The following is a 16,560-nucleotide window of genomic DNA, read 5'->3' on the forward strand; positions in this document are numbered from 1 at the left end:
TTGCCGACTATTGCGATATATCCGTTATTTGGCTACCTACGCCAAACTTCATTGTAACATTGTAAAGATGGCATTTTCTTCTTTCATAGTCAGGCTTTGCTTTTGGAAAGTCCCCAACCAAAGCTGTAATATTAGTCATAATAATTAAAATCGCAAAAATGAAAAGTTGGGTTTCATTATGGTTGTTTTACACGATATACATTTTGTATATAAAAAGTGTAAAGTACCCTTTAGCGACTATTGCGATATATTCGTTAGAAGGTGATATTTTCTACTTTCATTGTCAGGTTTTGGTATACCCCTCACAGAGCTGATACATATATTCGCTTTGAAAAAAGGTTAACTTTTTCACCGAATAATTTTTTGCCCATTCCGACCCCCGAATATTATCCGACCATCAACAAAAACAATACGCTTCTTCCTCTGTAGGACCCCAATTAACCTCCAAAATTTCGTGACCTGTAGCGTGATTATAAAAAAAATGGAAAAATGGGATGTATTACCGACTATTGCAATATCTCGGTTGTTTGGCCACCTATGCCAACCTACTTTACATCATTGTAAAGATGGGATTTTCTACTTTCATAGTCAGACTTTGTTTTTGGAAGGTCCCCAACCAATGCTGTGGTATTCGTCATTATTATTAAAATCGCATTATCGGCTATTGCGGTGTCTTCGTTGTTTGACCACCTACAACAGTGTTAATCACCACTGGGCTCGCGAGCCGTGTCTGTGTGTACACCAGTGTTCCCCAGCAGCAACAAATTCAACCGCTGCGTTTGTGTTGGGCACACACACGAGATTATCTTTCCATCTCTAGATAAACATCGTGTGCGTTAATTCATTGCTAAAACATAGAAGATGATCGGTGGTGAGAACAGCGTTCAAACTCACCACAATTGAGATTGTGTGTGTTCACACAGACACGGCTCGCGAGCCCAATGGTAATTAACACTGGTGTACACACACAATCTCAATTGTGGTGAGTTTGAACGTTGCTCTCACCACAGAACATCTTCTTTGTTTTAACAATGAATTAACGCACACGATGTTTATCTAGAGCAGTGTTCACCAACAACTACAAATGCAACCGCTCTGTTTGTGTTGGGCCAGCCATGCACGCTTCTTTACGAAAAAGTTAACTACAACTCTCTTTCCCATACAAAAACCCAAAATAGCATTCTCTTCTTGTGCACCATTGTGTTGGGCACACACACGAGATTGTCTATCCCTCTCTAGATAAACATCGTGTGCGTTAATTCATTGCTAAAACAAAGAAGACGATCGGTTAATCACCACTGGGCTCGCGACTCGCGAGCCGTGTCTGTGTGAACACACAAAAATTTTTTCAGCAACTTTTAGCAATTTCTCAGCAAACAACTGTCAAAATTGTTCTCTCTCTTCGCTCTCTTTTACTGAACTTTTGTGTAAAAAAAATTATCACTAGACATCGGATTTTTGCATGTTTTTTATTTCTCATCTGATTGGAATCAAATTTTGGATCTAGGCGTTTTAAGAGTCAACTTTTCGATATTTGGGGTCATATCAAAAACATGCAAAAAATATGCAAAAAATATGCAAAATATATGCAAAAAATATGCAAAAAATATGCCAAAAAATATGCAAAAAATATGCAAAATATGCAAAAAATATGCAAAAAATATGCAATATATGCAAAAAATATGCAGAATATGCAAAAAATATGCAAAATATGCAAACAGTGTTTGGCCGAAAATCGTCATAAAAAACATAGAATTGTCAATTAATGTCAAAATGTCACAAAATGTCAAAAATCTTCAAAGTGTTCTAAATTAAGATAGTTGGCCGCTTAACGTCGATTTTTTAGCAGATTATTGTGTTATCGAGACCTCTTACGACAGTGTGGTGTAGGGTATAAAAGAATGGTATTGTAATACAATTTTTTATTATTAAACTATGCAAAAATATAAAATCTGATAAAATATCAAACGTTCTATGTAAAATTCAATATTTTCTTTGTTATAATTTGTAGCGTTGGGCTGGTTATTGTTCAAAGGGAACAAATCGATGACGGATTTTTTAAGGCTGCAACCGCATAAAGATTTTAGTTTGGTCAGATTTTAAGACTGTCAAAGTTTGAGCACAATTGGAATATGTTAACATGTGCCTCTGGGGCCTCGACATTATGAAAATCTTAATTTTTTGGCTATTTAGCGATTTCGGCGACCCATTTCTCTGTAGTGGGATTCTGTAACTCATTTTTGCTGTTATCGATAATTGTCGGTAAAATTAAAATGCTTATAATTTCGATAATTAACGAAATTTTTCGGTAAGTTAACGATGAATAAAAAGTAGTCGGTAGTCTCTACCGATACAAACAGCGATGCCAATTTTTCTTTATGTTTTTAGTCATAATTTTGCGATTTAATTTTACCGATTTTTGTCGGTAACAGCAAAAATGTGTTACAGAATCCCACTACTGGAATGGTTAAAGCTTTTTGTCCATATTAAGCATTAAATTAAAGGCCATTTTGTTCTTAACATTTCTTGCTGAACAACAAAATATAAGTATATATAATAAATCTAATACTAAATAGGTATTACAGAATTCGAGATAAAAAAGCCAATGTCCCGAAAAACGTGACTAGGTACGCCTTTGTGCGAAAATGGAGACTATTAAAAAAACATTATCTTCATTTTAATCAATTTTTGGAATGAAAACAAATGACTTTTACATTTTGTTCTAAATTAAATTTATTCGAGAGTCAGACATCATGTGGTTTTGGAGCTATCTGGGTACAGCTGACTACTTGAAGAACTCTCTGCTATGTAGTTCGCAACTTTCAAGTTGTTTACCATCCTTTGCGCCTCCTGAATACATTTTCAATGAGGTCTAGGTCTTGTTTTGATACTAAACGTATCGTAGAATCTGAAGAACTATCTGTCCCGAAAACAATTAAGCGTGGCTTCAGAAAAATCGTAACTATGCAATTGTCATTGGTGCTGGACCCCTGTAAGGTGTATAGGAACATTACTAGTATCATTATGGCTACAGTAGAAGCTATCGGAGAGGATCCCTACAAATATAAGATCTCTAGAAGCTTCATCCGTGAACAGCGGAGAATAAACCGTGAAAAATAAACGCAACAGCTTCAAGGAACGAGACTATTTATGTGCACTGGCACGGAAAACTATTACCGGAAAACTATCACGAGGGAAGAAAAAAACGGGTTGCTGTTCTGGTATCACATGGGGGTAAAGAACAACTCCTAGGTGTTCCTGAAACTGACAATAGCTCATGGGAGAAACAAGAACTAGCAGTGTACAAATGCCTAGAAAAATGGGGTCTCACCAGCTCGATCAGATATTATTTCGAGAGCTCCTGTACCACCGTGCAAACTTGTTAGAAAATTGTTGAGAGGGATTTTTGACTGCAAGTTTGGAAGAACATCCGGACATCAACCAAACATATTCAAGCGATTTCTATAGTCTGCGATTGACAAATCCAAGTTCGAAGTAGGCGAGAGTGTTTTAAAACTACTGCCCAGCAAACTTCCCAAGAACAAGAGGCCGTAGAAGCACCTTGCGTTTAAATCGTTCGAGACTGGACGCCCCCAGAATGATTTTTTCTATTTTATTTATTTATTTGGTGTCCCACACGACAACAACTGAGTGTTATAAGTGAGAGTTTGGGTTATTGATTTTACATAACGTATAATGAACAAGATAATGTTTATATAGATATAATATAGGATATATTGCGTAAACATTACATTAGGTTAAAAAGAAATAGAGACAATAGATTGAGTTTAATACAAAAAATAGTGAAAACAATATTCAGAAATATTTTTAGGTCCAAAACAAGACCTAAACCGCATTGAAGATTTACTTAATACGAAAGGCATTCACAAACAAATATCAGATAAAGGAAATAGCAAAATGATAAATCATATGTGGTACCTTAGTTCTGAACTTATTGGTCTGGCATTTTTTGAACTGATAGTGCAAAACACCGTAAAGATCCAAAAGACGACAAAAATCTTAACAAAGCAAAGATAGAAATTTCTCCAGAAATAATCGATCCAAACTTACAAAAACCAACTGCCGAAATTCCTAGAAAAAGGTTTACCAGGCATAATTACAAGTGAGACTTAATTGTTGTTCAAGAGATTAAACTTTAACTCCGAATTTCTTGAAAAAGATTCTGCAACTTGACCACAGAACATCAATTACCAGGAGGGGTAAAGGATGGTAAATAACTTGAAAATTGTGAGCGACATAGCAAGGAGTCGAGTTCATCACCAAGTTGTCATCTGTACCCAGATGGCTCCAAAACCACAATATGTCAGTCCCTTAATGCCCGTAATTTTAACGCGTAGTTATCTATGAGTTCACAGATATATCCCGTGTAAGCAACATTTTATAATTTCAACGCATAGGTAACGTTACCGTGTCAAAAACGGCCGTGGCAATGATTTTGCGAAATCATGAATAAAAATCACCAATATTACCACATCATTTCAAAATTTACACGCCTCGGTAAATGGCATGTAGAAATTACCAAACGCATAGGTAAAGATAACTAATAGGTAGCTACCTACCCGTTTACCCAGACGTTGATATTACGGGCATAAGTAAATTAAAATATGTATGAACAAAATGTAAGCGTTTGTCATTGAAGCCATACAATGAATGTACAAATGTCCATCTTTGTAAAAACAAAATTGCATTTGAAAAAGGAAATGTTTGATGGATAGCGATGCCATTCCATGGCCGATATGTCTGATGAGTTTCTGCAAAAGGCGAACCATGTCACATAATGGTGGTTGTGGGGGTTCGAATCTTCAGCTTTCCTTTTTTACTTGCAAACTTGCAAACATCAGCCATTAAGCTCGACTCCAACGAGAAACGAATAGAAAAAATAGGCCTTCGCCCTAATAGGCAACATTTTCAAATAAAGTAAAATATATTCGTTTTCATTCGCAAAAATTTGATAATATAGGAAGAAAAAAATTATTTTTTTTTTAAATAGACTCCATTTTTGCCCTAAGGCCTTTTTCGGGATATTGTGTTTATTATCTCGAATTCAGTAACACTTACGTACTTTGTTGTCCAGCGAGAAATGTTAAGAACAGAATAGCTTTTAATTAAATGCGTAATACGGGCAAGTAGCTTTAACCGTTCCACATGTATGGGCCGTCGAAGTCGCCAAATAGCAAAAAAAAAAAAAAAAAGATTTTCATAACTTCGAGGCCCCAGTTAGGGATACACAGTGAATTGCAATAATCGGTTTTTCGATTATTCGGTTTTCGTCAAAAACTTAAAACTCGATTTTCGGTTAGTCGATTATTTGAGAGTGTTCTAAAAGTCGACTTTCGATTAATCGTTAACCGCCGAAAATCGATTATAATCGAATATAATCGACCATTTTCGTTGATGCGATCCGTGATGGTTATATGTATAAAAAAATACCGCCAATTATGTGGTTTTAGCACACCCAATAGTCAACTACCACTAATAGTCGACCACGATTAATAGCCGACTACGAATAATAATAGACTACGACTAATGGTTGACTACGAATAATAGTTGACCCCGTCTTCCGAAAGTCGACTAAGAATAATCGATTTTTCGGTTTTCGCACAATCAATAGTCGACTACGACTTTTGGAAATTTTACGGTTAATAATCGATTAATCGATTAACCGAAATCGATTTTACGTATCCCTAGCCCCAGTACCACGTTTTAACATATTCGAATTGTGCTCAAACTTTGGCAATCTTAAAATCTAACGATACTAAAAGGTTTAGGCGGCTCCCCGGCTAAAAAATCCGAGATCGATTTGGTCCTTTGAGTTAAAACCAGCCCAATGCTACAAATTAAATTAAGATGCTACAAAAAAGAAAATATTGAATTTTCCATAAAACGTTTGATATTTTATAACATGTTATATTTTTACATAGTTTAATAATAAAAAATGGTATTACGATACCATGTTTTTATACCCTACACCACACTGTCGTAAATGGTCTCAATAACATAATAATCTGCTGAAAAAATCGACGTTATACGGTCAACAGTCTTATTTTAGACCACTGTTATGTATTTTTTGATGGTTTTTCCAACTTTAAATGACAATTTAACGACTTTTATGACGATTTTCGGCCAAAATCTGTTTGCATATTTTGCATATTCTGCATATTTTTGCATATTTTGCATATTTTTTGCATATTTTGTGCATATGCAAAATATGCAAATATGCAAAATAAATACGAAATATGACCCTGCCATTGAATTTAGATTTCTTTGAAACGAATTTTGGTCCAATCAGAATCTTCGTATCTTTAATATTAAAAAAATATGCAAATATGCAAAATCCGATGTCTAATTATCACGTAAAAAGACACACCTATTTTGTATGAGATTTTATTCACAATAATGCATTTTGACAACTAGTCTGAAAATCAGCTGTTTTTGGCGCTGTACCTTCTTATTGTGCCATGCACCGAAGGAATGGCTGCAGCAACACCACCATCAACATCATCATCTACTACCAAGAAAAAGAAGCCTAGACGCAAAGTGAGGATCATCACTCAAGACGATCGAATGGACGCTTCATCAAAGGCACCTGGCAGAAACCGTAAGTCGATACCTTCTACATATTTCGACCTTTAATGCCAATATGCCTGTTCGATAACTTTGCAAGTAAAAAGTTTTTGCAAGTTCTTGCAACTACTTGCAAGACTTCTCAATTCTCTTTTACTGAACAAGTTTGTTATCGAACAGCATTTTGTAAAAGTTTGTGCAAATTTGTACAAACTTTTGAGTTATCGTACAGACCTAATGTAAAAAAGTGTCAGCAGATATTAAAACATTATAGGCCGTTTCCACGGTACGTCGTTCGTTCTCTATTCGTTGTTCGACCCATAACTATGAATAAATTACTTATTTCCCCACACAAAATTCTATGAACGAACGACGATTTTTCTACGTTGTTCGATTAGAAATACTCTCTGAACGACGAATAAGTATGTCCCATGGCACAATTACCAAGGTAGTGGCATCGTAAAATTTTGAATATGTTATGTCAAAACTTTCTTTATGTTGTTGGGGAAATTACAACAAAAATAATTTTTTATAAAGGGATTTGACTTTTCATGTTCGATCAGCTGGTGTGATACCACTACCTGGTAGTTCTGCCATGGTATGTCCCATCCCTAACAAATGAGTAAATTTATCGAAAAAATTAATTATGATATGTCTAAATTCAAAATTGAAAAATTAGTTGAAAACACAAAATTTGTGAGAAAAAAGGAAAAAGATGAATGAAAATTAATGAACTAAACATTTTATATAGATGCAGAAGGAAGATGGTTGTGTTTCCTTCTTAATTCCACACAAATTTCTTGTCCATTAGTTCAAAATCGCGTAAAAAATCAGAAACAAAAAGGAAACAAATAACTGGAAGTCTCTATACACAAACATTGTTTTGACATGTCCCTCTCTCTCTTTAATTTTGAAAATAGAAACATATAAAAATATATTGAAAATACAAAATTATTCAGAATTTATGGAAAAAATGAATGAAATGTGTGTAGTTAAATATAGAAGATACATTTGAAGGAAAGTCTATTGCTTTTCCTATTCATTTAATGTATATTTTATGTGTTTTCGGTTCAAATTTTCGTGAAAATAAGGAAACAAAAATGAAGGAAATTTTGTTTATGTTTCTGTTAATTACGAATGGTGTCGTGGAAACGGGTTAATTCGTGTACGTTGTTCGACAGGCGAACAACGTAATTGAAACGCTCGTGTGAACATGACATTACTGGGACATAATAGTTTTGAAATTCCGATTGTCAGTGAGAAAATGGCATTTTTTCATTTCCATTCCTTAGAAGAACATGAAAAGAATTTTATACGTTCATCCCAAAAGATCAATCCCCTCATTCCATTGTTATGTCGAGATTGATGGCCCTGTTGGAGCTAGATCTAAACTTAGATGTTAAAAATGTAGCAAAACTAGGTTATGGAAAATGGCTCATAAATCTAGGAAAGGGTCCGTCAGTTCCTTAACTGCAACATTAGGCTGCAAAAGGATAAAAGGAAAGGTCTAACGCAGTGTCGCAATTGCCAGCGATACGGTCACGTATAAAACAATTGTGGCATGGCGTTCAGGTATGTTAAGTGTGGTGAGTCCCATGGTCCCGGCAACTGCCGCATTCCAAAAGGCACACATATACCTAAACTAATCCCTGTTGTTAATCCGAACACAGGAGAAGCGGTCATTAATGCCAAAACGGTGAACCAGTTATGAAGCCAGAATTCACACTTAACCCATATAAAGCCACTGGTCGTTTAAACGCCACAAAAAATGGTTGTAAAAATTGTTATAAAACTCTAGTTTTTTCGAATATTTTTTTGGGGTTTTTTGCATTTTGTTATAGTATTGTCTGTTATCTGTCATTTCACGCTTATAGCCTAAAACCCAAGCTATTAAAAAAAATCGACTTTTTTGTATTTTTCGACTTTTGATGAAAAATTTAAATATGCGATAACAATTTAATCATAAATGTTAGAATCATATAAAGTCAGGGATTTGTTAGGAATATAGTAAGAGTATTTTCTCAATCAAAAACCAAGGGATTGACATGTAAGGATACACCAATATTACCCTCCAAAGTTTTTGGCAGTTTTAAAAGAAGGCCCGATTTCAGGAAAACTATACGTTTTAGAGAAAAATGTTATTTATTAAAAAATGTTTAAAAAGTCTCAAAAATATAATTTTCATAAACAATTTTAAGTATCCTCGCAAAAAAAGTTCTCGGCGATAAGTGGATTAAATGTGTAAATGTGTAACTGTAAGAAGACAGGACATTCATCAAATGCACGTCAGTGCCCCGTTAGAAAAGCACTTAATTCTTAAACAAAGTCAGCTAAAGATGTAACATCTGATGCTTATAGGAGAAACAATTTCCTCATTAACAGTGGAGGGTGGAAGTTCGGAAGAATTAATTCAATCGTTCCTTTCAGTTTTGCTAAAATAGCGTCTTGAACATTCATTAGAGCATAAATGAGCTTAGTTAAACCAAAAATTAAGGCTCGGCATTTTACACTCCAAGAGTACTGGTTCCCCGATTTTGATTAAATCTTGATCTTTCGTTGGAGGACCTTTTTAGAGTTTTTTCTTAAACTGGACCCAAAAAATTTATAAGGGATGATGTCAGATATCGGCCCGAGGTATTTATCAGATTAGTGTTGTAATATTACATCAGCAACTTACACAAATAAGATTAATATTTCATAATCTGGCATTTGGAATAGTGGTAGTTGAACTTGTTTGAGCTTTCTGAATCCCTTTTACTGACTTTCAGCATAATGACTTTTAATATTTCCTAACGATGCCAGTGGGGATATCTTCCCCATCATTATTATGTCCGTGAATCCGATTTTGCATACTTTTTTCCTTGGTAAAGAATATAGTACCCAAAAATTCGTTATTCCAGTTTTTTCAGGATTAGTTTCCATATTTGATGGGTTTTATTGAATTTATCGCATTTTTGGGATTTATTATGATAGTAGAGGATAATATCTATCCATTTAGTAAAAATGAAGTCATCCGATACTATTGAGGGAGTAAATAGAGCTATGTTGTAGATCGGTTCAAAATCCTACACTGAGGGTCTATTTTCCCCATACTTTCAAGAGGTATGTTGATGTTTTCAAAGCCAATATCGAGCTGGTTTGCATTGGTCCATTATCCGACAATACATATTGAGTCAAATATTCATTCTTTCCATACTTGCCTGCAGCCGATTCGTCATTGTTTATTGTTAATATGGTCTCATGCGTTTTTTACCTGTCTGAAGACCCTCCATAATGGCTTTTATTATCCCTGAACTTTATCACATTCAATACAGTTAGTCCATTATTAGCCTCAAAAGTCGTAACATCGAATCAAGAGAGAGACAGTTCTTTGACCTATAAGCAAAGGGATTGACAGTTGAAATCGAGTGGATTTCAGCAGTCATTTCCTTTGCGTATACGTCAAATGAAATCTCATCTGAAATCCATTGGATTTCATTTGACGTTTAAGCAATGCAATTGACAGTTGAAATCGAGTAGATTTTGTAAATGTAAACCTAGCACAAGCATTATACAGATTTTACACAGATCATGCCTCATTCGCACATGCAGAGTTGCAGTTATTAATGCGGTCTTGTACATGCGTACTTTTTGACAAAAACACAACAACTTATTAAAGCTCTGTTCCTTTACGTGAAAGAATCTTCAATTTTTACCACTTTTTACTCGTGAAGCGTTCCTTTACTTCAGACACCATACGATTCATATGGGAGCAGTTTACAACTTTTACTACTTTTGCCGGTTTTACCATTTTCAAAAGTAAAGGAACAGACCATAAGATTCAGGACAAAGCCTACAACTTTGCGTGTGCGTTTAAAAAAAAAAAACAAAAACAAAATACATGGATTTCAATTTGAAATACATGTATTTTGTTTTTTTCGAACGCACACGCAGCACGCAAAGTTATAGGTTTTGCCCTCAAAACTTTGCACAAGGAATCCTACACGAAGTTAACAATGAATGCAACCAAACGAACAAGTTTTGGTTTAGTTTACAATGAATTTTCGCATATATTTGACAATACCTAAATAACTCAACTTGAACCTTCTGGAAGAAATACCAACTTCCTTCTCAATGTTTTTAATATGGCAAACAACACAATGCCCAATGAACTGTTTAAAACCACTGTTTTGCAGACACTAGAAGAATTCAAATCACATATATATAGGTCACAGATGCATCTATTCGATCAGATTCCACTGGATGTGGCGTTTGCAACATATCCTCAAAAGAGAACGTACTCTTTAAAATTGAAGCAAAAATATCTTCTCTCATGGGAGAACTTAATGCCATCAATAAGGCGATCGATCTAATCATTGAAGATGGAATTGAAAAAGCTGTCATCCTTAAGGGCAGCAGGAACGCATGTTTACTTATGGGTACTTTACACGATATGTTTTTTACATATGAGTTGTCACTTCTCCCATACAAAATATATATGCAAAGTGACAGCTCATATGCATGTAAAAATATATCGTTTAAAGTACCCATTATAAAGAACAATACTTCAAACAACTATCTCGCCAATGAGATAACTAAAAAATCAACCGCTCATGAATAAATTCGCTCACTTTCCTTTGGGTCCCTTCACATATAGACATTCCTGCGAATGAGCGCTCTGACTAATTCGCCAAAAAGCGGCCACTGATGGCTGCATCATACCATATCTACTATCTCTCAAAGAGATAAAGAATGGACTAATGCATACAAAATTATATCCACCTCAAAAGGAAATTACTTCTCCAATTTTTTTCCAACGCCTCCAAAAAGCTACTGGCACACCGGTTCATCACTTTCTCCAGGAGAAATAAAACTTGTAAACAGATTGCTGTCCGGCCATACATATGCGAAGACATACTTACACAAAATTAACATAGAAAACTCTTCTCACTGTGACATCTGCAACACACCAGAAACCGAGAACCACCTAAAACGCCTGTTATAGCTCATTTAGACTAGCCATAAATCCTCGACTGGATTTAATAAATCCAGTACAAATCTCATTGCATTTAGATATACATTTTGGAGGATTTAAATGGCAGTCAGCTGATTTTTGTTCATAGCACAATTACCAAGGTAGATGCATCAGCCCATCTGATCGAATTTGAAACGTAAAAAAAAATTTTTTGTAAATTGAATTCGTCTCAAAAAACATACGTCAAATTAAAAATTTATTGTTTAATACTGAAAATGGTCACACATTATGCTACTAATGCTTAGTAAAGAGCAAATAAAGAATTATTTTATCACAGTTTGCCCATCTAAAATAAATAAACGAATTATTTTATCGTTTAGCCATCGTAAATATTAGTCTTGGTTGATTAAAATCAACTTTGTACATCAAAACAAATTTAATTTTTCCACCTTGTTTACAAATTTTTACATTTTAAATTATTTTAGTGTAGCAATTCACCGATGCATCTACCTTGTTTCTTGTGCCAGCTTGCAACTTTTTGTATTTTCTAGCAACATGTTGCAAAAAACAGAGTTGTATACGAGGATTTATGCCAGATTTAAAACAAATCCACTCAATACGAGGATTTATTTTTGTATGGGAAATCTGGTAGATTTTTGCTGGATTTAGCAAATAAAACCTGATAATGTGCTAAATCCGGCTAATGATGTCATATCTAAATGGCATATTAGACTATGAACTTTTTACTATGATTTAAACTGTCAATCCCATACAATATCCGTCAAATAAAATCCAGTGGATTTAGAACTACGATTTATTTGACGTATATACTATGGAATTGACATTTGAAATCGAGTGGATTTATAAGTCTAAACGTACTATAATCTTCGAATGTTCTAAGTTCAACAACATTAGAAACATGGTACAATAAAAAGAGGTAACCTTGTGCAATCATATGTTTACAATTTTTTCAAAAATATGTATATTTGACAACATCTCATTGTCAAAAATGATTGCATATTTAATATATATGTAAATAAATATATGTATGTGTGTATGTCAGTTACATACATAAACATATTGGTTTTGAAGGAGAAACTTCTGTTCACAAGTTTGCAAGTCTGCAGTCTTCTTCCGATTCGCCATTTATTTCCAAAATGGTTAATTTTCAAAATGATTTTAAAAGTATTAAAAACATACAAATGTAAATAAACAAAAGTTGTTTTTGTCTTTCATGTCATACTCTTGACATGGGGGTTGGATTTGAAAAGTTGTATAATAATTCTTCCACAAACATCCCAGATGGGACAAGAGAGATTTCTCTCATATCAATGAGTGCATCCCGATTCATATTAGCTGTGTTCCAGAACTAAAAAGTTTTTACAATTTTTACGACTTTTACACATTTTACTCTAAAAAGCGTTCCCGTACACAAAAAAGTTGTAAAATGTTCACTTCTCTTTAAACAAAAATGGCGCTGAATGACGCTCTCTTTAAAAACTTTTTACTCGACAAATTTGAGCGTGTAAAAAATAGTAACATGGATGCCGGTGTCTGATTGGCTGGTATGCCGACTTTGACATTTCTTCCAGCTTTTTTGACGTTTTTTCAATTTTTGCGTTCCCGAACTTTTTGAAAAAACTTTTGTGTGACAACAATTTTTCTCTCTTTTACGAGTTTTACTATTAAAAAGTACGGGAACAAAGCTATTATCTCAATGATATGGGACCTACAGATTATCGCCGAGTCCGAACGGCGTGTCTTAAGACACCACTTGTAGCTTGGCTGAAATACTCAGGTAATGCCGCCAACATTAGCTGTGTCTGGTTACCCTAAAATTTTTAACAATTTGTACCAATTGTTGCTGGAAGTCGTCTGATAACACAAAAAACCAGCAAAAGAGAGCGATTCGAGAGAGACATTTTGACAGTTCTTTCACTGAGAGCTTGCAAATTCTTGCTGGACAAATTTCTTCTAGCAAGCACTTGCAAGCTCTTCTTCTTCTTGAAAACAATCAATCAGCCGTTTTTAGTTTTTTGTTGATTTATGTTTGTGAACATTAAAAACAATTTTATTGTGGAAATAACATAGTCTAATTGCATTGTTTTATGGAGAACAAATTTGTAAAGTGGAAAAATACTTTTTTGTTTCATTTTCTTTTTTATTTTTAATAAAATACAACGTGTTGCTTCCTTTGTTGGCGGACAAATTGTTCTGTTTTGGCAAGTCAGTTGATTGCTTGTTGGTTTTTGCTGGGAAGGTGTCTGTTTACTTTTTACAATTTTCTAGCAAAAGAGAATAAAAAACCCTTACTCTCTGAGAAAGTTCTTGATGGACAATTCTTGCTGGGAAAGTAACCAGACAGACTTATTACTGAGGGGTATTTTGAAAATTGTTTAATGTTGCTTGACTGAGGAATCGAACCCACGACCTTCAGCGTGCAAGGCGGGTGTGCATAAAATTGCACCACGGATTTGAAAGGTTAAATTACAGAAAATACCAGAGATGGATGATGTTACCTTTATTGTTGTCAAATTTATCATGGTTTAATAAGAAAGGTTGGCCAAACTTCCTGTCAATTTAAATTTTTTCTTTCGACTTATCCTAAAACGTCAAAACAATATACACAATCTTTGTATGTGCGTGTGCTGTTTGAATAATATGCCAAACAATTTTAAAACAATCAAATTCAATGGTTTTTAAATTCGTGTTTAGAATATTAGTATGGAAGAAATTTGTCAGCTTATCATTGAAACAAACATTTTATCATATCCGAAACTCGATTATGTGGAGAAACCTTGGCCCTTCATTCATTTTTCGTGTTTTTCACAAAATGCTCAAAATTGGTATTGTAAACAAACCCACTTGTTGCTTTTGTGTTTACCAATTTTGATGTTTTAGGAATTCAGGAAAAACTAGGGTTTTATAGATTTTTTTCATTTAAATCTACCTCTTTACTTATACCATGAAATATATATTTTTGAAAAAATTGTAAACATTTTTATTGCACCATGATGGGTGCCTCAACACAAAACCAAAAGACACTCAAAATGTCAGCACATCAAATTAAACCAGAACCTCATAACTACCAGATAATCACATACCATGAATACCCAGTAGTGGTAATGGTACTTGGGTACTACACCAACAACAAACACACACCAAGCTCCAAAAACCCAACATGTTAAAATTGAAGTGTACAACAAAATGTTTATTTTTTTGTTTTTTTCGCGATGCATCACCTGTTTCTATACAGTTTGACATTTCTCTACTTGTTTACATTTTGTACGGCGAATTCAAATGACAAATATGAATTTTGACAGCTCAAATGGAAATCAGCTGATTTTGGTGGAGGACCTGTAATGGGTGTTTTTTTTAAGCTAGATAGAACTTTAAATTGTAAAAAGTAACACAAAAAATTAAATTTTGATGAAACTTTTTTTTTATTTGTTTCAGTATACTCTGACAAATCATCATGAATAGACTCACGCTTGAACAACGCTACGAAATTATCCAAATTTACTTTGAAAATCAGTCGTCGATTCGAGCAACTTATAGACGCAAAATTGTGTTCAGCGATGAGGCGCATTTTTGGCTTAACGGGTTTGTTAATAAGCAAAATTGCCGCATATGGAGTGAGACCAATCCACAAGAGACCCTACAGACTCCATTACATCCAAAAAATGCACCGTATGGTGCGGTTTTCACGCTGGTGGCATCATCGGACCTTATTTCTTCAAAAATGAGGCCGGAGCTCGCGTTACGGTCAATGGAGATCGTTACCGCACCATGATCAATGATTTTTTGTTTGAAAATATGGATGACATTGATCCGGAGGAGATGTGGTTTCAACAGGATGGCGCTACGTGCCATACGGCGAACGCAACCATCGACTTATTGAAATCAAAATTTGGCGATAAGTTGATTTCGAGAAGTGAAACTGTCAATTGCCTTCCAAGCTCGTGCGATTTGACACCTCTCGATTATTTCCTGTGGGGCTACGTGAAGTCACTGGTTTATGCTGATAAACCAGCAACAATTGATGCCTTGGAGGCCAGTATTGTTCGTGTTATTCGTGACATACGGCCAGCAGTGCTCGAAAAAGTGGCCAAAAATTGGACGTCCAGAATGCACTTCGTCAAGAACAGCCGCGGTGCCCATATTGCCGAAATCATTTTCAAATGTTAATGTCACGTATTGATCTTTCGAATAAAAAAAAAAATTTTGATTACAATTGAATTTTTTGTGTTATTTTTTACAATTTCAAGTTCTATCGGGCTTAAAAAACCCCCTTTATTATTGGGCCATGGTCACCAATTTGTCTACTATTATGTGCTCTGTTCCTTCCCAGCAAAAAGTTTGCATCCACGGATGCAGTTAAATCGCTAGAACAATTGCCGCTGGAGTACATCTTTTTGTATGAATTCACCTATGAATTTTACAAGAAAGATGTATTGAAATCCTAACTCTGCATTGCACTACTTCCAAACTTTTTTGCTGGGTTTACCCTGCGTTTACAAATAACAGGACAGTTGACTTCATGTATTGATTGTAAAAATCTTACAACTTGCCTGTGTGACGTAGGCGTCCCGACAACTGCAAAAACAGTTGTAAAATTTTGAATGGAAATCGTCGATTTCTTTTTGTTTTACGTTCACATATTTTGTTCTTGTTCATGTTCTTTTGTTTTCAACACATTTCAATTATTAACTCGAAAAATCGACAGTCAAAACTGATCGTATGTACCCCGCTTAAAAAGCTGGGTACACATTGTCAGTTTTGAATGACAGCTTTGTTGTTGCTTTAGTGTGGCCGTTCATTTTTGTCATTCATCATGCAACCACAAAATATTTTGTGGTTGCTGCGGTTGGACAGTTATGGATAATTGCAAAAAATCGTCATTCAAAACTGACAATGTGTACCCAGCTTAAGATGGCATAAAAAGCCAACAATTTGCAAATTATTAATCGATTATTGTGGTGCATCATTTTAAATACTCAATTTAAATATGTCCATATTTT

The sequence above is a fragment of the Musca autumnalis genome, unplaced genomic scaffold (genome assembly GCF_047663935.1).
Source record: "Musca autumnalis isolate F117 unplaced genomic scaffold, ASM4766393v1 scaffold_4, whole genome shotgun sequence".
Taxonomy (NCBI): Eukaryota; Metazoa; Arthropoda; class Insecta; order Diptera; family Muscidae; genus Musca; species Musca autumnalis.